The 24,264-nt window shown below is 44.3% G+C and overlaps 1 protein-coding gene across 5 annotated transcripts in view; it reads right to left on the reverse strand.

Annotated features, from left to right (window-relative positions):
• ZNF423 (zinc finger protein 423) overlaps positions 1-24,264 on the reverse strand; it is a 238,302-nt gene that overhangs the window by 24,927 nt on the left and 189,111 nt on the right. The window lies entirely within an intron of this gene.

Here is a 24,264-nt window from a genome sequence, read left to right on the forward strand (position 1 = left end):
GAAGCCATATTAAAGCAATTTTCACACATAAAATTAAACAATCCTTTGGTTTTCTTGAAGGGAGGGAGGGAGGGAGTTGTAGAAATTTAGACAACATAATGTACAGTTTATACAAATCAAAACATTTTAAAATTTTAAAAAATTGTGGATGGTTTCTGTAAATACTTCCTGAAAATATGTCTTTCCTTCACTGTGGCAGCACACGAACTCCTCATGTAAACATATATTAAAGACCAAAGAAATTCTGTCTTTTGATATAGACTCAGCTTTATTTTTATATCTTCAAATATCACCGACTTCAATTTTTATTTCCAAGATAGCTAAGAAATGACTACATTATACCATGAACTAATCTCTTGCCAAATGCATTTGGATCTTGTGAATAATGGGAGCCTTCAGAAGCATGGTCTTTACTTACGATTGCTTTAAATTAGCTTTTTATATCTTTAAAGGGTCTAAACAGAGGGAAATTATTGTTTTCTATGGCCTTTGGTACTCAGGATCCCAAAGCCCTTTTACAAGGTGGGGAGTTAGGTGCCAGGGCAAGCAAAGAGCAGGGCTCTGCGTGCGGGACGCTGGGCACAGCCCATGCCTGGGTGCGCGGTGGCTCTCGCACGTTTGCGCCCTGGAATGTTCGCAGCTAGAGGCAATCCCCAGAGCACGCAGGCCTTGAAGGGCCCTCCGTGCAGTGTGAGAAATAACAATAATTAAAAAAAAATTTAAAAAAATCTCCACTCTGCGCCTTGTGCGGCAGCACGTGCCGGCAGTGAGCCGCCCTGCGGGCGGTGAGCTGCCCGTGAGGCCTCGAGGGCGGGTGGGCTCTGGAAACGCGGGTGGCAACGGGTGCTCTGCCCGGCGCAGCAGTGGTGCACGCAGGGCGAGAGCAGGGCGCTGATGGCGAGCGCTGGCGCGGGAGGTGCGGTGGGGAAGGGGGAGGCGGGACGGGGAGAAGTAAACAGGCGGGTTGGGAAGGAGGTAAAAAGAGAAAAGGAAAGGGAGGAAAGAGCCGGGAACAGAAAGATGAAAGGGCTGGTGGCTCCACAGCAGCAGCTCCATGAACTCCCTGGGCAGCCATAACCAGGGACTGGGATATTTCTAGGATGCAAGGAGGTTTGAATCCTCTGTTTGGGCAGCCACCACAGATGGGCACATCGCCCTCTCTGACGGATGGGTTTCAAAACCTGACCCTCTCCCCTCGCTGCAGCATAAGGCTGGCTGCTCCCATCAGACACTTGCCTGAAAAGTTTTGGCTTTGTGCGACCTTTGCAATCTGCTCCGGAGGGGAGAAAAGGTGGAGAAGGGATACATGCCTTGTGCCGAGCATCCTGAGCATGCCCAGCCACACAGCTGTGTACAGCTGCAATAAACCTGGCAAGGACAAAGCAGGTACTGGGGGGAATGGAACGAATTCCTCCTACGAGTAAATCAGAGAAATCATGTTTGACATTAATTTTCTACCCTCCACATACTGGGTATTTGGAAAACAGTGATTCATGTACAGCCTATGGTCCTGTGTGAGCATGTGTGTTCATAAATACGGACAGACACATACTGCTGATTAGATGACTGCTCCTTTTGCAGCCTAAATACCTATAATTTCCGTAAAATTAAAAAAAACAACAACGCTCAGCATTTCAACTGAAGTATATTTTTACAAGCTTGCTATGTTTAATTAGGTAACAGAGATTGTGTATTTTCTTGGCTGATCCCTGCAGTATTTTAAATAGTTAAACCCATAACAAACAAACTAAAACTCGAATGAAAAATAATAAAACATAATGGGTTCCTGCAGATCTGGAAATTTATCCCACTCGAGGCAAGACCTTTTGATTTGCAAATCCACTTCTGAATTATAAGGCCTTCTCCTCACCAGTGGGGGTTTTTATTCCACTCCCACAGGAGTCCATTATGTATTTCTTGTGTCTATAAAACCATCCAGGAAGAAAAAAGGGGGAAAAAAGTACCATGGTTAGCATGACAAACGTTTCTCTTTTCATGCATGTGTATTCAAAATATGAAAATGCCCAAAGATATAGATAGAATTGGTGCTATAATCACTCTCTCCTCTATGGCATTTTACAGCATATTATTTTACACAGAAACACGGCTCATGTATAGGGATACTCAGTCACCTTTGGAGAATAACTTCCTTGAATTATATAAGATCATATAGGTACATGCAAGGCGGCTTTTTGACAATGCAGCGTGACAGCCAACGCTCCAGTCAAATGTGTGACACTGGGCGTTAGCAACAGAAAACATATAATCATCTCCCTCATTTTTATTCCCCCCCCCCTTTTTTTTAACATGACAAGCATCTATGAGAGACCTACATAACTCAAGTGAATTATGCAGCCCCTCTCATTTGTAAAATAAAATGCAGATTTTTACAGCTTGCTGTGCTAGATCTTCTCCCATTTCTCCATAAGTGTATCTGTGCAGGGATCAATTGATTATAGGACTAAATGAGCAATGCACAGCAAACGAGAATCTTGGGTTTCTTGCCTTTTTTTTTTCCAGAGCTCAAAATAATAAGCATTAATTTTACACTTCATTTCTCAAAAAAATAATAGGATGTGCTCTTGTTTAAAACAAGCAGGCCTGCTGGATTCTGTCAGGCTGAAACTATGTCAGGCCAAAAGAGGAACAGAGCGCTTTGTGTAAAAGTATCATGGGGAGATGATAGTATCCTGTAATGTTTTCAGTACCTACTTTTGTCTCCAAAAGCATTTGATCCCTGGCAGACACATACTTATTTCCATACTGGTCTTGAGGGAAGCCGGTAGGAATGAGAGCTGATTATCTGAATCCTGAAGGTGAAACCTGGGTGGTGCCCACTGATGTCAAAGGCAGGCATTTGTATAAATTTGGAGGTACATAATTTACTGCCTGTTAGCGAGGATTAGCGGGTTGCGCAGACCCAGCTGAACTGCAGTGGCAAAGCACGTCGCTCATTGTTCCCAAGTTCGGATGCATTTGCAGGATAGTTTTAAATATGTTGATAGGGTGCTTAGTAGCACTTACGCTGTCGTTCTGCCCATTTTAGAGTGGGAATATGCTTCTCCATAAAGCTATTTCTGCTGCAGCAATGTGCATTTAATACATATTACAATGAGTCTCTAAGCCTCTAAGAGAACCGACACTAGCAGCCTCCTGGCGAGGATGCAGTATAATTAATAATGCTGTATTAAACCCATGTACTGTATCAGCTGCATTTCTAATTATAACTATATTAATGGCAATATAAAAGTACGCATTAACACTGTCATGTACCGACACGTTATCACACCAATAACAAATAGGAGATTGGAACAATAAAAATCAAGATGGCATTGTCTTTACTGTTAGTTAAAACTTCTCTCTTCAACTTGATTTAATAAAGCAAAATTTTCCCTTATGGAATAATCGCAATAGTCCTAATTTGAGAGATCGTGTAAGACAATCTGATGCTCGCTCCTGACAACAACACGTACATCCCGCACTATAGCTTCCCAGACCAGTGTATTTCTACTCCACTGCAGCAAATTAAGGCAATAAAGGGGAATATCTTTCCTGTACTCAGAGGTACACATCCATGAGTTAACTGCACTTTTAATGAACTTTGAAATACTGTAATTCAGTGTAACAAAGCATTAATATACTGTGTTCACAGAGAACCTTCTCCTGTCCATTATATCATAAATTTGGTAAAATTAAATGGGCCATGTGCTCTAATTATAATAGAAATTGGAATGAACACAGGGAAATAAAATGAAAACTGCATGGAACTATTCTGTTTATGCAATTCATTTCCCAGTAAACAAGTAAGCAAAGGGGAAAATTTATAACATAAGAAAAGCAGGAGCTTCCCCAGTAATTTTTTCCGTGTGGCTGTGAAGGAGCGAGGGGCTGGGACCAGGGTAGGATGACAGTGATGGACACCCCCCTCCAAAACAAAGCCTGCAGAGAACCACTTCAGCCCCTCGCCTGGCTGGTACCACTTCACCACTGGTTTTCATTAAAAATAATCCAAGGATGGAGGTAAAACCAAGGTCTGAGAACACGACGAAACTGCTACGAGGGGATGACAAATTTGCAGACGCGCGCATCGGATGAAGACGACGTCTGCTGTACAGATGACATTCCTTCATCGCCATTGCTGTCTGAGCCCCTGACCTGGTACACAAACCATTTGGACCACATCGCTCCATTACATTTTTGTAATTAATCCCGGAGGACGTAGCCGAGCCCCTCCCTCGCCGGTGGGGCAGCTGCAGGGCAAGGGGAGCCCGCGCTTCTGCCCCGGCGTGGGCCGGCGGCACAGAGCCGCTCTGCGGTGCGGCGCCCCGGCGATTAGGCAGCCCGGGCGGTGAAAGGCAGCGGATTGATGGTGTGGCAGTAGAAATGTCACCTGGGGAGCTGGGTGCCGTCCTCCCAGGGATGCTGGAGGTCAGTTACTATGGCAACGCCGAATGAGCTCAACCTTGTAACTGACCCTTATCTTTTTTTGATCTGTGGCCCACTTGGGACCTTGGCTGGAAATCAACTGGAAAATAATCTGGTCACATATCAGAAAGAAAACTATTTATACTTATTTATCCAGGTAGAGCTCCTATCTCCCTTTGACGACTCTGCCAGACTAAAGACACCCGTCGTGTTCCCGCAGCGTTTCACGCGGCTGTGCAGAAACGCCCGGCTCCGCGCTGCGAGAAACCATGCCAAACCCCCCTCTGCCACTGAGAAACACACACACAAACTGCCACGGATATCTGTGCTCATGGCTCTACTGATATATTGCCAAAATCTTGCCTTCCTCACAGCCCCTGACTTGCCTGTGCGGATAAACACACACCCACACCCCTTCTTGGATAGTTCAATAATTTATGTTGGTATCCGCTACTCATACTCTTTTGTGCTTTATCTCTCTGTTGAAATATGATTCTGCTTTGAAATGTATTTATATGATCTAGAATGGCACAACACTGATGTCTTTTATGAGCCGGAGATTGTTTAATAAAATCTTGCATTCCTGCTTCATCCTTATGACAATTTTACTATTATAAGTTTTCAAGGGATATGAGAGCTGTCCACCGTGGTTAAAAACATCACTTTAATGAAAAATGATAACACAGGGACTTGGATTTTTCTAGAAACTATGTAAGGAAAACCAACAAAAATACAGAGAGTTCCCAACGTGCATTTCTGTGTATTTTTGTTGGTTTTCCTCACATTTGCTTTTGGATGAGACTCATTAAAATCAGTCCTGTTCTTCATCATTTTTCCAAGGGATGGGCAGCCCAAACAAGGGTCTGACAGCACGAAGGGGCTGCTGCTGTTCTCCAGCTGGGGAAGCTCTCCAGGGGAATGGGATTTGGGAAATCGGGGAAGATATTAGGAGACAGAAGCCACAGGACCTGCTGGCAAACACAGGTGCTACAGGGAGCGCCTATGGACTCCTGGTAACAAACTCCAAGGCTTCTTGTGATGTACTTCTTGCACGCATCTGTGGCCTTGAAAAGGTATTCTTTTTCAGGCTAAATTAGCCTAACCACACAACAGTCTTTAAACTCTTTTCATCATCTCAGGGGGCCTCAAGCTCAAAATATGCAGAATTAGATGCCAAATTATTTATAAGGTAGCTTGTAAGTTCACTGCCTCCAGTACATGTCAGTACACTGCAATATTAAAATGACCATTAAAAAGAAGCATGGTCCCAGAGGGACTGGGGATGAGATTGCAGGGAGTTTCCTACTGACTGTGACGGCAGTTCCTGCGCGGCTCCAGAGCCCCTGCCTCCCTCCCGGCTGCAGGCTGCGTGCTCCCCCACTGCACCGCTTTCCTAAGGGGAAGGCTGAACCTCAGACACAAGAGATGGGTCTGCCGAGCCCGTCTTCATCAGCTTAATTTTTGGTTTACAAGAAAAATAAAATCTGAAAGTTCAAAGGAGTTCATGGAGTTGTGCATCATCTATCTGCTGACTGCAGAGCCCCGGAGGGACCCCGCCTGCAGAGCTTTATTTTAGATTTAGATATTAATCTCGGAAACTGCATAAAGATAATTTATAGAAACGCACTACACTTTAGCACAGTAACTTCACTCTCTATCAGCCTTTCTCTGAAGATGCCTTTTTTTAATAGCCTACATTAAAACTTCTTGTGCACTAAAGTCTGATAGGTCTGGCTGTTTCTTCACAATAGTTCATTAAGGAATAACTCCAGTGGCTTCCATGGAAATGCAAAACCCATACAGGAAAAGAAACACATGCTGCCTTTGACTGTGCAAGCCCGTACACACACACACAGAATGAGTCTGGATAAAGCTAATGAACCCCTAAGAACGGCTAGAGGTTAATAAAAACACCACATTCCCACACAACTCAACCCTAGTCGAGTATTTCAATGTTTTGATATGCTCACAGCTGTATTATTTCAAATATAATGTAGATACCTGGTGGAACTGAAGTAACACAGCCCTGCATCCAGGCCGATGGCCACACAGCCCATTCCCTGCAATGGGCTCCCTCGTGCCATCATGTTGCTTAAGCCTGGATATCCCTTATTCCTCCCGGTCTCTTCTCCACTCTCTTCTCTTCCCTGGAAGCAGCTCCCTGCATTGCTACACAGCAAGAATACGTCCGTCCTCTGATCCTACTGACAATATCACACCGAAGAGCTCAACACAGACAAACAGCAATAACTAGTATCTACTTGGCATCTATTCTTCTTGTGAAATTAAAAATTAAAATTAAAACATCATTATACTCTTATTAAACATCCCACTGAAATATGCCAAGTGCTTTTAAAACATGCAAAGCTTTAAACCGAGTTTAAACAGGTGTAAAGCCCTTTTTACTCGTTTTACAGGCCTGGCATGTTCCTCAGCCTTAGTACCAGGGCCACCAGAGCCACAAGGTGCCCCCTCCCCACCACGTCCCACCCAGATCTCCTGCAGTCCCAGTGCGCGTCGACTGTGGTCACACGGAGGCTCCCAGAGCTGCCAGGACTCCAGCAAGAGCCGCCAAAGGCAAAGCCTTCCCTCTTACTGGTAGCCCCCTCCCCTGCCCGGGCACCTGCACACGGGGTGGCAGCCGCATCCTGCAGCTACTGCTTAAAAGCCAAACTCTGGGTGCACTTTGTCTGCCCAAAGGCAGGTTCCTGGGGTGAGGATCCAAATCACGACGGCATTCAGCCCTGGCTGCCAGCCCCCTGCACTAGCTGGGCACGCTCAGGATAGCACGCGGTATTTTTTAAACACGCAAACTCCCGCTGATGATGTGTGTCACTGGTCTTCAGATTACAGTTTCCCAAGTACACATTGACATGATAGACTATAAATCTATCGCGTAAATAATCATCAGATTAATGGTCTCTAATAGTATATAATTAACATGACAGACAGGCTACAAGTCAGTTGTTGTCAACTACACTCAGCGATGCACAGAGTAGGAGAAAGCCATAAACCACTTCCATGATGGCATCAGGGAAGCAGAAAAACTGGTAAAAGGAGAGAGAAAAACAGAACCCATAACAAAATGAAAACACTTCTAAATGTACAGTTTAACTGAGAAATACTGAAGGTTCTTTCAGGCATCAAAGTATGATAAATGTCAAACTTTTTTTTTGCGGGGGGGAGAGGGTGTAGAGCTTCATTTGCATCAGCAAAGAAAAATTCAGTTATCCCAGCATTAGTGCAATGCCTCTTGAGTGAGTACAGGTGAACTGACGGGAGGGGCCTTATTCTGATACTGCAAAATTCCACATAAACATGGAAATACTTATCCAGTAATGTAAACTTTATAGCAGTATCAGCTATGGTCAAATTAAAGCTTATATTAGTATAGATATCTGGGAAATGATGCAGTGGGCATAAAGTTGTAAGTGCAAGTGAAAACCAACCGTGAGCATTATTTCTGTCACAGATCACCAAACATCTCAGAGACTGGCCAAATGCTCCACTCCTGTAACGTTGGGGCAGTTTGTACCCACTTATTCAGATTAAACAAACACATTTCTTTTAAATATGAATTCACCTTCTTTTCTTATTAAGAAATAGTACTGTTAGGGAAAAGCCTCTGTTTAAAAAGCAATCTCTTACAGCGTTATTATCAGCTTACAGACCTAAATTCTAAAATTCTTTAAAATACATGCAAGACAAGCAAAAGAACAGAAACGTCTCTCAGCTTTTTCTTGGAGAAAAAAAAAAAAAAGAAGATAGTTACCCAGCTATCTTGACATGATCACTTAGCACAACTACACTGGAGCTTACTTGTTCATACGAGGGCTGAACACACATCATGGCCCAGCCCTGGAGAGGCTCCTGTCCCCAACCCCTATCCAGAGGCGCCTCCCTCACTCCCTGTCCCCACGGACTAGGGCAGGAGCTTGGGGACAGAAACCAGTTATCGCAGCTGATGAAATGAGATGCCATTGAGAACAGAAGGAACCAAGGGTGACTAAATAAGGTCTGTCTGGCTAAGATAGGTGACTGATTTTGCATGGCATGAATATCTCTCAAAGCTCGTTAAGTGCAAATATACCCAAAAGAATGAAAAAAACCCTATCAGACATATTTTAAGCCAGGAATCCTAAGGTGCAGTAACGCACTATATTCCTTAAGGCAGTCAAAAAGAAGAATCTGCATGAAAACAAGAAAATATCTTAAGCATCTCTGCATTATGCAGACATATATTCTTGTACTGTGGGAATATGCACAAGTGAATGTACAAAGCATCCTCCATTGATGTTGATGGGATTTGCTCGATTAACACTCCACAGTCCAGGTGGAAATCATACCCTGTAGCAGCTTCATCTCAAATAAGAAGAAAAGCTGTAACCCAGCGACCTTTTGGAAGAGATCTCACTGCCAAGCAATGACTCTGCATAGCACAGACTGTAAAGTTACTCTCGGTAACACTTATCTAACATACAAACATTGATTACAATATATAAAACCTAATATCAAACTAAAGTCACCTTTACATTTGTTCTTTGTCCTGCACGCGAGCCAGCCACCTTGCACCCTTCACATATGACCTAGAGCTCGATTCGTCCAGCACAAGGAGCTGGACAGGCAGCAATGAAACAGTTGCTCCGAGCTCACCGCAGAGGGCCAGTGCACGCAGCCTGCGCAGCCACGTGAGGCATCAGTGGGTTGGCAGCACGGGCAGAAACCTTCTTCCAGGCTCCTAAACTCAAAGTACATAATAAAATAGAAAGGCCAAAGCCAAAGTAAGTAGCTCAGTCAGGCATATGGCTGTTGGCAGATACGCTGTCAGTGCACAAGATGGCCAGCTTGGTTTTATTTATTTTTTTAGAAACACGTTTTCTTCATTTTATATGTCATTAGCTTTTTAATCCATAAAGGAAAGCCATGTGCAAACTCTTATGCTGTAGACAGACTCCAAAGAACATATGTGGGCTGTGACAGAAAACTTAGTGTAAGATATAAGGAAAGTCTGTATTTTTGCTCAAATAAAGGGATCTGGAAATGCCGATCCTACATGGTGCCGAAGAAACCCTATTCCAGCCGCAGGAAAGCGTGAGCGTGCCACTGTATCAAAACCCGATGACAACCAGGAAGATCTGATGGATCGTTAACAGCAGGACTCCTACACAGCTATTTTTGTTTAAACTCACCCAGATCTCAGGCTCAGGGCATTGTACAGGTTTCTTGGGCTCTCTGCAACTCCACTCATTCCCAGAAGTTGCTTTTTTTAAAAAAACCCAAGCCCCAAGCCCCTGCCCACAAAGAAGCACGAAGAAGGTCCCAGCCACAGAGGGTAGACAGGGCCAAGCAGGACAGTGCCTTCAGGGGGTGGGTGCAGTAACGGACTGGAGCCACGCAGAAGTAGCCAAGATGACTTCGAAACAGGTCCAAAGGTGTAGTAGGATTGCTATAGAGAAGGGCCTGATGTGCTTTCATTGAACTTGAAATAGATTTACGGGTATCTAGTTAATAAGCCCAGATGAGAGGGAACATATTCCACAGCCCTGCAAAAGTTACTGAGGAAGAGTGAAAAATGAGAGGAAAAATCAAGCTGCTTTTCAGCTGCTCCCTCAAATAAAATAAGATCCTAAATCAAGCTGTCATGGAGTCCCTGCTTGAACCAAAAAGGAGGAAACAATAAAGGTCTGTCAGAGACCTGCTACCCACCATTTTATTCTTCATTTTTCTTGTGAGCTCTTATTTTAAGCTCGGATTCAACGATCGGCATTAAGAAGTCGGCATTTGCTCCTGTCACCCCAGAGAGGTAGGGAAGATACAATCGTATATATGCAAAATAGGTACAAACTCTGATAACAATACTTTGCCTGTAGGCAAAAATTGACTTTTTAAATGGCAGCCGCTAGAATAATGTTAGGCTAAGACCCGCCCTTGCAAGATTTTCCTCTGCTTAGTAAAAACAAGTTATACAGTGACAGGAAAGGCAAGGAATTTGGGCACTGACAACGATGATATGGAGAATGTTTTAGTGGGAAGGGGTGAAAACAAAATCGTCAAGTAAACATAAAGGTCAGTCTGATTAAACTATAGGTACACCTGCTGTACCAGCACGGAGGGGATAAAATGGCACTTCTGTAGCCATAGAGGCAGCATGGAGCTCAACCAAGATCTGTTCCCCAAAGCTCCCCGGGCCGTACGAGCAGCACCCCGTGAGCCCTGGCCTCGGGATGCTTTCCACACACAGCGCATCCTTTGGGAAAACTGCCTACAGGGGACGGCCCTAAACCAGCGACCTAAGGGATGTGTGGCAGACCATGCCTATTCTTTACATTTCTATTCCTTATGATTACCAACAGAAAATGCGTTAGTGCACAAAAGCAAGTGCAAGAACAGGGCTCCCTTTCTTATCACACCTGAGGCTCGTGAGGCCACAAAGCCCAGCTCCTCGAGGGAGTGCTTTGGGAGACCCGGGAAGCCCCCAGTGCTACCCGTGCACCTGAACCACCCCGGCAGGCCGCGGGGAGCTGTGCCGAACCCACCCAGCCCCAGCGTGACCGGCCACTCCTCCCATCGCGCAACGGCACCGCAGGGTCGCGGGACGCATCCCGGGAAGCCGCGCGCAGGCAGCACGGCATGCACAACGGTTGAATCTTTGCAGCTAGATGAGCATCAATTATGCATTGTATCAAAACCCGAAAAGCTAGAGCATGGAGCAGGCAATTCAAAGCAGCAGCATGAGCAAAGCAAATGCCAAAGAAATGAAAGATATGTCCAAACTGCGACAGAGTGCTCGGCTACTTTTCATGTGACACTGTCAATCGTCTCTCATCGAAGATCTCAAATACTTGGGAAGAGATTACAGAAATATTCAAAGATACAATATTTGTATTTTGAATGTTAATTTGACACAAAGGAGTGTGCATGAGGGAATGTTTATAATCAGCACTCCAATAAACTCACAAATGACTCTAGTATTTTATAAGCTTGTTAGAAACAAATCACTCCCTTAGCTTATATTTACTTACTGATGAATAATAAAAGGCCTCAATACACAAAGAGTAAATTCAAAATGTTTTCCTCTTGTTTTATCTTCTATGACAATACTGAAACCCTCTCATTCAGGCTGTGATTCCCAGCCATGGCCCTCCTGGTTTTATGGCTAAATATCGATTTCTCCGTAGGAGCAGAGACAGTTTTGAACCTCGGTTCCTGCCCCCAAGCCCCCTGTAAAATAGTTGCCCTGGTCTGGAGCTGAACTGCAGTAGCTGGAGTTGCCTCCTGCCCTCGTGCTGCCAGGAGGGGCGGCAAGGGGAGCAGGTCTAGTTGTGTGAATTTACGCAGCAGTGAAGCTGCAGTCCAAGTGCTCAGTCTTAAGAGGAAGAGGAGAAAACATGCATGCCTCCTTGAGCAACGCACAAGACAGCAGAGCAAAAGCATACAAAAAGAGATTCTGCATATACTTATAAACCTGCAACAGTCCCGAACAGCTGTATGAACTGCAGAACACATCAACTGCTTCAGTTGGTTTGCAAAGGCGCGGGTGAGGTGCCAATACAATACAGGCCCCTATTACCTACCACCCAAACACCCTGCACACTGTCAGTGCAACAGCCCAATAATTGACCACAGCTGAAACCCCCTTTTAGCCTGTTCAAAAACAGTGTGATGCTTTAATGCAATACAAGTTATGCTTCAGTGGACAACGTAACATCTACACCTTCCAGATGCTGTTAGTTATACACCAGCTCAAACCAATAACGCTCTAGTTGCAAGCACAGGAGACCGGCGCTAGCCATTGACTCCCGGCAGTAGCCGTGCCGTGGTACCTGTGTGTGCCGTGACAGCTGGATTTCAGAAGTAGTTGCTTCATAGGTCGGCATGCCGGATTCATAAGCAGTAAGTAACACAAATGGAGGGAAACAAAAGTTGGCAGAACAATGCCTCATTTTTCTAATGTAACTAAGTGCTGTGCACAGTAATGGGAGTGGTGGGGATACTCGCCTTTATGGTCTTATTTACCCGATACAAAGAACACGGGGATATTCTAATGCAGGTTTTTACTTAACGTACAGTTAAGCATTACACAAACATTTTATTGTGGTCTGTAAAGATGATCTATTTACGGTAGCTGAAAAATCACACACCGCACTCAAGCATAAGTGCTTGCAGTAGACACAAATGCAGAATGACTTCGCAGAAGTAAATGTAAGGTAGGCTTTTGTTCTAGATGGCCCTGTTGCTTCACACACAGGCACCAAATGCGTCTTCACCATCCTTTAAAGATGAGCCAAACGCTGCCACGGGCTGAGCTGGCTGGACACACATCAGCTTTGTAATTGCATTAAGATGCTGAAGCGAATAAACACAGCCAGGCCTACCCACAGCCCCATCATCCGCTGGCGCTGCTGGAGGGTGAGGCTGTGAACTCAGGAGCGATGGCGCGAGCTTGCGGCTGCTCACCCGGCTCCTGTTGTGGGAGACCACAGCAGCTTCTTGTAAGATTTTGAGGCGGCTTCTGTAAGCTGCCTAGTGCCATGGCTGGCCTGGTGGTCTCCACAGGATGCCATGAATCACTGCAGTATTGCAGAATACATCAACAAAGGTTGCCTGAATTAGCACAGCCCCTGCTATTACTAAACATGATTCAGGTATGTATTGAGCTGAGCCGATTAATCATTACAAACATACATACCTTACAGCTTAGGATTCACATTTCCAGAGTACGTTATAAGATGCTTTTATTTCTAGAAATTTTAATGGCAGCCATGAGAATAATATTATTATTTTTTAACTAGTGCACAATCCATAAAGCATTGTACAGGAATTTACTAAGAAGTGCCAAGTTGACAAGCGATATGATTTCAAAATCTGCTAATCCTGGAAAACAAAACTCAGGGCTCCAAAGCCATTGCCATGTGGCATTCCTACAGCAGCTTCTGTGATCCTCCGAAGGGACAGAGACCACCACTCATGGAGCTCAGCTCCCTCCCTCACCACTCTGGCCAGCAGCTGGAGCAAAGGGAATGCCTGCGGATGGAGCATCCCGGAGATGCTGCTCCGCTGTGTGGGCAAGAAGTCTGACGGAGGAAGCCTGGGCAAAGGAAGGCAGAGGGAGGCTCTCCCAGCACGACGCCGTCCGCTGCCATTCCCTGCACTTCCATACCGCTCCTATGCAAACCTGCCTTTGCCATGGGCTTCCCATTGCTGACTGTAACGCAATGCCTCCAGCACCACAGCTGTGAGGTTCAGGTCTCTGGGGCATGTCTGCATTTTAAAAGCACTGCTAGTGTCCAAAACTTCAACCACATAAGCCAGTAGCAAGGTTTATAGCTTGTACCCATGTGTCTCTGGGGCTGAGCTTAAAGACCAGCACCCCACATACCACCAGGCGAGGAGGGCTGCTCGGATCCCGGCTCTTCATTCCCCCGGTGGTGCGGAGGGGTAGGCAAGCACGGCGTCCACGGGGGGCCATTCCTTATACATTGTTCAAACATCAGCACTTCAGCCCGGACGGAGAGAGAATAGACTAATCCTCAACCACTCAAACTTTGTGTCCAAAAGGGTGCCAGGAAAAAAACATATGATTTCTGAGAGAGGAATAAAATTGTTGTGGGTATGTGAAGTGCTAACGACACAGGAAACAAACAACTGAGGGAAAACCCATACAGGACATGCCCGCGTTTTCCTTGCGAAATCCTGACAAGATGCCATGGTGTGTGTTAGACACCTCCATGATGTTCAGCCTGAAGTCACTGGGATTTTCCTTATGGCCATGGGGTTGCAATTTTAACACTGTAGCTCCATCTTTGACACTATTGAAACAGAAGCATGAATTTGAAAAGGAAAGAAGTCACGTCATGAAGAAAACAGAAAAATACACTTTCAGGTGGGGAAGGTCACGGCAGTCTAAATGACCGAGTACAAAGAGTGCATTGTTCTTCATTTTTACAAAAGTGTCCCAAGTACAGTGCCCTCCAGGATTCTCCTTTGAGTTATCCATTTATTTTTGAAAGCTTCTCTGGAAAAAATATGCTCCTTAACAAATTAGTTGTGAAGCAGGAACATTTCTGGTATTCTTTTTCTGTAAATACATGACATTTCTGAGACCAGTTTGGAAATCCAGTAAGAGCAATAAGTAATAAGTACAGGTGAGTGTGTTAATGAAACACAAGTGCCTTTCTCAGATGTCACTATGTTTTGTGATTGGGTGAGAAGCCATTGCTAGTTTTAAGACGAATCACAGAAGAGAAAAAATGTCTATTGCATCAAGATTTTATATCAAATACTTCTGCCAAGACTGTCTCTACCAGAAATTGTTGCCTCAAAGGATAATCTCATTTCAAGCATTCAATTATTTTCTGTGCTGCATCTGATGTAGATGGGAGGGATTCACCTGTGCTTGGCAGCCATCAAGACCACGTGGCAGCTGAAGCATCTCATCAGTTCTGTTTAACAGTGAAATCACGTGGATAATTAATACACAGGCAACTGAGCACCTGAAATACCATTCCTGTTTCAGAAGCACAACTTGTGCACAAACAGCACAAAACTTTTCTCCCGGCCTCCTGCACCTCTTCCTCCTGCCTTTGGCAAGAGCCAGTACCCTGCGCAGTAGTATACTTGCTTTGGTCAGCATATGCAAGACACAGGTACACCTGCACTTTGTGAAGGCCACCTTGTACAGGAAGGAGGAGCAGCCGGGACAGCTCTGGGTGGTCGGGCTGCAGCTCTCCCAAGGAAGCGGGTCTGCCGGCAGTGGCTTGGAGCTAGCCCCTGCCCGCTGCCCTGGCCTGGGGCAAACCCGTCCCCTCGCCTGCCTGCACCATCCTTCTGCAGCAATCGGGGGAAGCGCACAAGCTGAAACAGCCTGCGCATGTGCCCCGCCAGACAGCAGGGCTGTGCCCACCACCCCCGGGCAGCCCACCTTAAGCACTCCTTATGTCCAGGAATAAAAGCAAAACAAACCAATCCTCAAAAACAGCCGGCAGGACAGGCGGGGCACAGCCCAGTCTCGCTCTGGGGCTGCCCCCTGCCTCCACAGCCGGCAGGTCTGCCCGAGGAGGGGAGCGCATCAGCTGCTTTCGGCCGTGACCAAAGCCGGGCACCTCGGGCACGAGCGGTGCCAACCGCAGGGCTTCCTGGTGGGGACTTTGCTGGGCCCAGCATCGTCGGCGGTGCCGTGCTACCCCGCTGCCTGCACAGCGAGCAGGGGTAAACCCCAGCCCAGGCATTGGGACCTGGATCACAAAGCAATGCAAAAAGCAATTTCAAAAGGATCGCAAAACCTGCAACATAATTTACGCTGTTATTTGGCAGGTGCTAAAACCCACCGGTATCGCCCTATTCCTGCTATACGCAAGTGAAGTCTGGGGAAGAACTTCTGCTTGCAGTCCTCGTGTTGCCAGTTCGTTTACTCTGCTGGTGCGTTCCCATTTAGCATGCACTGGGCTGCACTTGGGCGCTCGCTCATCCCGTGCGGCAGCGCTCCTCGGCAGCGGGCAGCTTCGGCGGCAAGCGGCACAGGCAGGCATGGCACGAGCGGGCCGTGCGCCCGCATGTCTGACATCTGAAACAATATTTGAGGCCAGGTGCTGCATCTCTAATCATTGCAGGGTCTTCGCTCACATGCGCAGAGTTTAAACAACCGGTGAGGATTTAAAGTGTTTTCATCGCACCGTTTGGTTTCCTTTTGCTTTTCAAAGCAAAGGATGTATTAATCAATAAAGATTTTTAGAAGAATTAATTATCACCATCATCAAGTCAAGCTCCCCGGTGCCTTGCTGTCCAGAGCCTGCCGGAGTCCTCTGCCCTTCCAGTGAAGGATCTGCCATTTCTGCACTGTCCTTGTGCTTTGGAGCCTTAAAGCACTATTAAAATCAATTCACTTGGTGTCAAAAGCTCTCATTCTTCTTGCACCCACCAGTACAGCTGTAGTATTCATCAGATTTTTACCACCAGGATTAATGTTATAAAATGTCACTTGCTACAGTAAAATTTATCAACATTATTATATACCATAGAAACTGCCACCACAGACAAATGCACTACATTAAAATTTTGTCTAGAGCTCCCTAGAGGAAACATTTGCTGCAATTTGTATAACAGTTTATATATTTATGCTATTTAATGGTACAAAGCAATAATTATGACTTCATTCACTGATAAGCAACAGCATTATATAAATCAGATGCGGATTTAGAACATGCCAGCTTTGTCACTGGCCTACTACTTGTAAATTATGTTGCTGTTAAAAAAAAAAAAAAATCTAAGCAAATATGAGTTAGCAGCAGGAAGCTAATAATGTGCCTCCAGCTGTTCCAGTTAACCTGCAAATGTGGCCATCTGCACCTCAGGAGAAAAAGAAAAGGAGAGATAGAGGGAGGGAGGAAAAGGAGAGAGGAGAGAAGCTCCCGCCAACGCCAGCACAAAGCCTAGGCCCTGAGCAGTAGGAATGACCTTGCTCCTTATGACCAGACAAGCACATATTTAAAATCAGAAAAGTTACTAAAGAATAAAGGACCTTTTCTCCCCTAGACCCACAGAAAAAAAAAAAAAAAAAAGAAAAAAAAAAAAAAAGAAGAGAGAAAGAGAGAGAAAAAAAGTCTTTTCCACTGCCTTTTTTCTAGAACAGGCTGTCTTTCACCTCTGGGGTTATTATTTACTGCATTGCAGGTTTGTCCAATGAACAGGTTTTCCTTACAACTTCTGCCTTTCATTTTTACTTTTTAACACCTCTTCACAAACCTATCTCGTATTATTAAAAAAAAATAAAAATGGTGGTCATTGTAATAGATTTATTCCTGCTTCAGACAATTTAAAATGGATCTGCAGGGCACAAAGGCTGAACTATCAAACAAGACCGAAATTCTCAGATAGAAAGTCACAGATCTCGCAGTGCACAGCAGCTTCAGTCCTACCTTTGGGTTCACGGGGATGAGGTGTCCTTAGGATGTGCGAGTAGTGTTCACTCAAAGATTATTTTATAAGAGACTTCTGTGGAATCTGGGTCACAAGGAACCATCACAAAATATTGCCTTTGACATTCATCCATACACTGAAGAGACAGTGGCTGAAAGTGGACGTCCTGTACATTGTTACACTTTGGTAATCTGACAGCAGTTTAATCCTAACAGTTCTCCAAGATCTTTGTTACTGAGGGCTCCCCAACACCCCTCCTAGATAAGGATGGGGAGGGCCTCAAAGGATTTTTTAATTTTTTTTTTTTTTTTTTTTTTTAAGGTCTGTCTCTGTAAAACAACGAACTTAATTCCTGTGAAGGGTACCAGGTCAGGGAGGTCAGCACACCTCGCAGGAGCTGCACTGCTCCGCCTTGCCTGCACTGCTACACAGCACTTTTGTACTGCCAATCCACCCCCATCGCCCCAAAAAAGCCTTGTTCTGACACAGGTTAACAAAGCAGCAGTTGGCCTTGTGATGCTTAAATAGACTCAGGATTATCATCACCCTTAAACTAAAAAAATCTCATCTTGCTTCTTCCGAAATTAAGCAATCCAGTTCTTTTGTTTCCTCAGTTTAGATGCACATCTGCTTGCACCAGTTTCAAGTGTCGTAATTTTAATAAAACTCTTCAGAAACTGAGAGCGCCCAGTATTGAGACTCGTAGACCCTGATCTCGCGGGTAGGCAGCATGAGCTCCTCGGAGCGCATCACGGTCACAGAACAGGGGATCTCCACCTGATCAGTGTTGTATGGACCTGACAGCTATTATTAGATTTTCACCAAGGAAACATGATTTATCTTCATTCCAATTTTTGTAACTATAATTCATTCCAATGCTAACCCTATTTACAGGGATTTATAACTCACTTGAAAGATTAATTTAGGCATACATAATTTCAAAAGGAAGAAAACCAATTTTTTTCTTGGAAATACTGAATTTACTTTAAACTGATCAGCTGTGATAATGTTAGGGCATGTGTGTGTTTTTAAAGCCTGCTTTAATGATTTTCTCCATTTAAGAGTTTTGTGACCCAATGTTGTTTAATGTTGACTAGTTCTTGGTATTTTCAAGTGAAATACCTTACCCTGATCGTACATGCATGCAGTAACTGCACATTGTTTCCAAACACTTACACTACACTTCGGGGATGTTGGTGGATATGATAAAAACTGCCATTTGCAGTAGGTTCAAGAAGGAATAGTTGCATGCTGAATCAGTAAGTTACCAGTATTTACCCTTTGAATCATGTTAACCAATGCAAAGTGCCAGCAGTGTGATCAGGGAAAGGCATTAGCCATGTCTCCAGAGGAAAACAAGCTTTCCAGGTAAACCTGTAACTTCATCTGGCCTTTCCAAAAATAATTGCATCTAGAAATTGCCACATCTTTGAAAGCAGCTGCGGTAACACTGCGCTTTCCAATGCCAGAATGTCTGTAACAGCAAACAACATATGCGAATGCTACAAGTGCTGTTGAATATCCAAATTTAGCGGGACATGTGCACCATAGCACAGTTCTGGTGTTTGATGAGTCCCACTTAATTAGACCAAACCTCAGTTTAGTCCACTGGTGTCTTCAGAGGCAGGTAACAAGTAAAGCTGGTAAGCATCTATGTCAAAATAATACATGTTCACATGCCGCTTGGTCATCATCAAGACTGGTGACTAATAAGTCACATTGCTCAAACTGCGCATATCTGTGTGTGTGGAGTTCCTCGGATGCTTTAGCTCACCAAGTTTTGAATGCTCCTCTCTGATGGGAATCCATGCATCTACTTTCTGTCCCTCTCTCTTCACTGCTAAAAACAGCACCAAAAAAAGATATCCTAGATATATGCAAATGACCCCTAATCCTCATTTATAAAGCAACCCTTTCACATTGCCTCAATGAATTAGGGGGGTAACGTCAGATGGACTCTCACATGAGCATTAATAACAGAAGAGAGAAGAAGATGAAAAAGGGGATGAACAGCTATTTCTAAAATCATTAATAAAAATATGGTTAAAACACCTTGCTCTAAAATCTAAACCCGCATATTTAATTGATTTGTTTAATTTTGTCAGAACACTTCTGCTCCCCTCGTGGTGCTAACGTGGGTGGCAGCAGCGGAGAACCGTGTGCACCCCGTGCAAGCGAGAAGCCCGCATCCCTCGGAGGTTTCTACCAGTGTGCAACGCCCTCCCAGCCTCTCGCTCAGCCATGGGAAATCTCCCTCTTATTTCTCAACTCCCACTCCTGACGCTCTACAGGGTTTCACATTGCACGCTAAGAAACCAATGAACAACTCAAGTGAGCTCTCAAACTTAGCAAGAAAAAAGTTTGACTGGAAAAATTTTACTCCCGAAGAGATGGTATGAGAAAGGTCAAAAGACACGGTCAAATGGAAGGCCTTCCAATACATCAGTGGTGTTACAAGCATTCAGACAACACATTTGCATCATACAGGTGAATAAATCAAACCATCTATCACACTCATGCAAAGGACTGTGCATGTCTGCGTAATGTTTTTGGAGCGACATAGTTAAAGGAAAAATGCCTACAAGCTCATGCAGATAATGCTGTGACATTTTCATTCTCTCCTTATTGACCTGAACAATTTGATCCAGAATTACTATGCAAGTAGCAGAAATGCAAAATGAATTTTTAATAGCACTGTGTGTGAAAGAGAACAAAAGTTCATAAAATATGTTAAAGTGACTTCCATAATGCTGGTTTATGTAGCTCTCCACAAAAATAGGCACTCTCAACTACAATAGTTAATCCTGATGATTTACAACACATCATAACTCATTCCTGCTGTACGGAGGAATCCATCTCTCAAACGCAAGTGATCTTGCAATCACAGATGAACTCCAGCACTTAAGTACAATGGGATACGTTTCACAGTGTCAGCCCTAATTTTCAGCCTCGACTTTGATTTCCCCTGCCTTGGTGGGTTCCAGTCAGACCCTCGGTGTTACTCTAATGTAGCTTTTTTGTGGTTTTAATATGAATATCGTGTCAAGGATCTGAGATATTAAGAATGACAATACATTATTATTGCAGCAGGGAAATCTCCGGAGTCCTAGAAGTAGGATTTCGAAAACCACAGTCAAAAATCAATAGTAATCCATAAGAATTCATAAAGGAAACATGTCAGTCAGCACCTTTGAATACAAATCTTAAATTTTATCTTAAGCAGATTGGACAAATACAAGTCATTTAAAAGACAGAGAAGGAGATGAACGTGCCCCAGCTTTTCAGGCTGCAGGGGGGAGTCTGTCTTGCTTGGCTGCCCCAGGAGTGCCTGAGATACTCCTGCCCTTCTCTGCCGGAGCCCTGGGGCCAGCCCCAGCCTGCCAGAGCCACTGCATCCCTGGCGGTTGCATGGGCAAGGAAGATACTGCATCCTCAACACCGCCTGCGCCCAGACTCCTCCCTCGAAAGCAACCATCCAACAGGATGTAGGGAAAAGCCAGCTCATCTGCACTCCCTGATAAATGTGATAATGAGAAGAAATGCTAAGAATCATACAGGCAAACCTTTGATGAATTCACAGCCAGACATCGGCTTGCAAGGTAGCTGGCCCGCTAGCTACCTCCAGCAACAGGACTTATTATTGCTTGGGCTTGATTTACATAACCAAAAATATCCACAAAATTAATTAATTGAACACTTGATTTGTATATGGCTAACTATGTATTAATACAGTGTTATCAAAGCATCCTAATCCCCCTCTCAGGAAGAAGCCTGCTTAACTAGCATGGATAATAGAAGGTATCACATACAGAAATGTCCATAAGGCAAATGCAAACAGACGGCCTTTGCCATCTGAAATGTTGCCCAGGGACCAGGTACATCAGTACGGGGCTTACAGCATACTCTCGTCATTCAGATCACTTGCCTACATTCCAACTTTGAAAGAAGTTTTTGAAAGAAAAAACAACCTGCAAGGTGCTCAAGACGAATGGTCTTGTCCTCTTAAGTAAGAGTTCGCAGTAGTGCTTAGAGGGAGAAACAAATCTTTCTCTGGACCTCACTCTCCTGTACAAATTGCACGACAGAAAAGCTAGGTTTGATTCACAAAAGAGGTGAAGTTATAGGCAAAGGAAGCACACAATGATTTGAGTTCAAATCCAGTAAAAGACGTTAAGAGTTCGTCAAATGCTCTCAGTACCTTCATACAACCTCCACGGCCTGCATGCATTCCCACTGCTACTCAAAAACACCTTCAAAAATATCTGTTACAATTTTGGAGGGGAAAGGCCAGAGGACGTAGCTCTGGTGGTGGTCCAGGGTTTTCAGTTCCTACTCGTGAGACTTCACAACTGTTTTCAAATAGAAGTACGTAGCATTCCCTGGCTGAGTGACACAGGGGCACCACTTAAGGGCCAAGCAGGATCTGCTGGCAATGGCACTGAGAACTTCCACAGTGCCCAAAGTCCTCCAGCTTCGGCAGCATTTCTCGTCAAGGCCGTGGGGAATGCTGCTAGAAACCGTGGCAGTCTTTCAGGGCAACCATGAGATGCGGTTTACCGTACGTGTGCTATTTATTATGCATATTATTTATTAATTTATGTAGATTAGTAGACTGCACGACCAAAACCATGCCATCAGCAACGATGGGCATCCAAGCCTGCAGTAAATGTTTGATCCAAAATTGGTTTCAGTCATCGAAAGATTATTTTTTTTACTGATTCCAGTGAATCTTGGTTCAAGCCCTGAAGGCACTGAGAGGAGCTGCTTTTACTGCAGTAGTCACAGCAGAGATAGCTGAAATCTCCATTACAATGGCTCTGTCACAGGTACTGCAGGAAGACAAATTCATTTAGGGAGCCCTATTGATACTTGATTTGTTAGATCTCAATTGCAGAGCTCTCCAAAGGGCAATGTTACCATACTACAAAATCGTTTAAGCCTATAGTCACTGTTCTACTGTATGTATCGGCCCAAATGCAAAGGATCAGATCTCCATATCCGGGGTGGAAACCTTTACTGTGCATAACTGGTACTGATGTACAAGACAAAATCCTGTAAAAGCTTTTTATGTATGTTTTGTTTTCAAGCTTAAAAAAAAAAAAACAACCCCAAAAAACCAAAAAAAAAACCCACCCCAAAAAACTCACCCCACCGTCAACCCACTGATACCTAAAAATTAACCTCCTGGCACATACTGCTGCTCATCTGTGCTTCCCCCACACCCTGTACCTATTTATTCCCAAGACAGCAGCACCCACTTTAAGAACGATTTTTTTCTTCCTTTCATCAGAGCAAATTAGGAATAACCTCACTAAAGCCAACACTGCTACACTGATGAAAAAATTAATCAGCAATGAACTCACACCCTGGGATTTTCTCAAAAATTTGACAGATCTGTTAGTACTGAATTCTCAATCTGCCCTAGTTACCAGATGTGAGTTGGAAGGGCATTGAAAGGACAATAGATGTGCTGATATTTCCTAACTAAAGTTGTAACATATTCTGACAAAAGTAACATTTCTAGGATATCCCAAAGCAAAAAATTCTCTGGAATCCGAGTTTGAATATATTTTTTGCTCAACTGCCTGCTTTTCTCTCTTCTTTAGCTCCCACAGCTGAACTCCCAAACCTAAGATGTTCATTGTCAATAAACACTGTGCAAATACACGTAAATAAAGGGGATCAGCAAAACGAGCTGCTTGCAGTTACTGCCTTATCCACAAGAGAGCACAGTAACCTGAGCACATCCCCAGCCTTTTGTAAATGCCTAGTGTACGTACAGAGCACTGTATAACTCAAAAATTATAATTAAAATGTCTTAGCTCCTGTATTTATAGTAACATTTAAACTACTGTGCTTTCTTGAAGTCAGAGTCATTTACTTGAGAACAGCACACTTTATGGTGAACAGATCTTTGAAACTATACCACGGGGATATGGCACAGCCACATGTAACTCAATATATGTCAACAGCTGTAAAAATATTGGTAGGAGAAGGGAAGAAAAAGCCATGAGCACAGATCAAGTGCCCTGTCTCTCACATCTGACTGTTTTCAGATTCTCCCTCACTCTTCTCCTCCCCACCCCCCACCCCCCCAAATAATTGGGCAATTTTGGTGCAAGCTGTCATAAAAGCCAAGGCTTCTTTGAGGTTGAATGATCAAAAAGGTTATAAATGAAAATGATTTCAATGTTGGAGGCCTAGTGAGTGACCAAGGCACTTTCTGTAGCAGAAGGGTTTGTTCTAATCTTACCAACTGCACGCTTTCGTCAGAGCATATTCCTAGGGAGTTCACAGCTCCCCAGGGCGAAGCTACAGTAAATTCTGACTAATCCCCTCTGCATACAAATGAGCCCCTGGTAAGAGAAACTGCAGGGTCAGGCAGCTTATGCACAGCACTGATTCTCCAGGTCTGCGCCTTCAGCAAAGCAAACAAAATGGCACTATATTTTTTTTTTTTCCAGTGGGACAAGGTTCCTGAAAAATAAAGGCTTAAATCCTAAAATGCAGGACAGGCTGAGGAAAGAGGAAAAGAGCACCTCTCCTCTCATGTGCCCAGGCAGCGGGGTAAACAGACAGTATCAGCCCTTTAAAAAAATGAATGAATTTAAACTTTTGCTTGACTAAAGGAGTGGTGGGCTTGGACCAAAATTTAATGTAAAAGGAACATGGCACAAGATAAAATATTTACTAGCCTATTATAAAATAGCAGGATCGAATCCTGCACCTTCATTGGCTGGCATCACTATATCAAGACACTATAGAGCACTGAGTCATTTATATTCATTCCCTGGCATTTCAAGGGATCTTTAAATGTTAAATTCTGCACCTATTGCTGCTTTAAAAGTCTTAAGCATTGCTTAATGCAAGATGTGATTAATTTTTCCAGCTGTGTGTTATTTAATCACAAAACATGTATTTGTT

Source organism: Aquila chrysaetos, chromosome 9 (genome assembly GCF_900496995.4).
Source record: "Aquila chrysaetos chrysaetos chromosome 9, bAquChr1.4, whole genome shotgun sequence".
Classification (NCBI taxonomy): Eukaryota; Metazoa; Chordata; class Aves; order Accipitriformes; family Accipitridae; genus Aquila; species Aquila chrysaetos.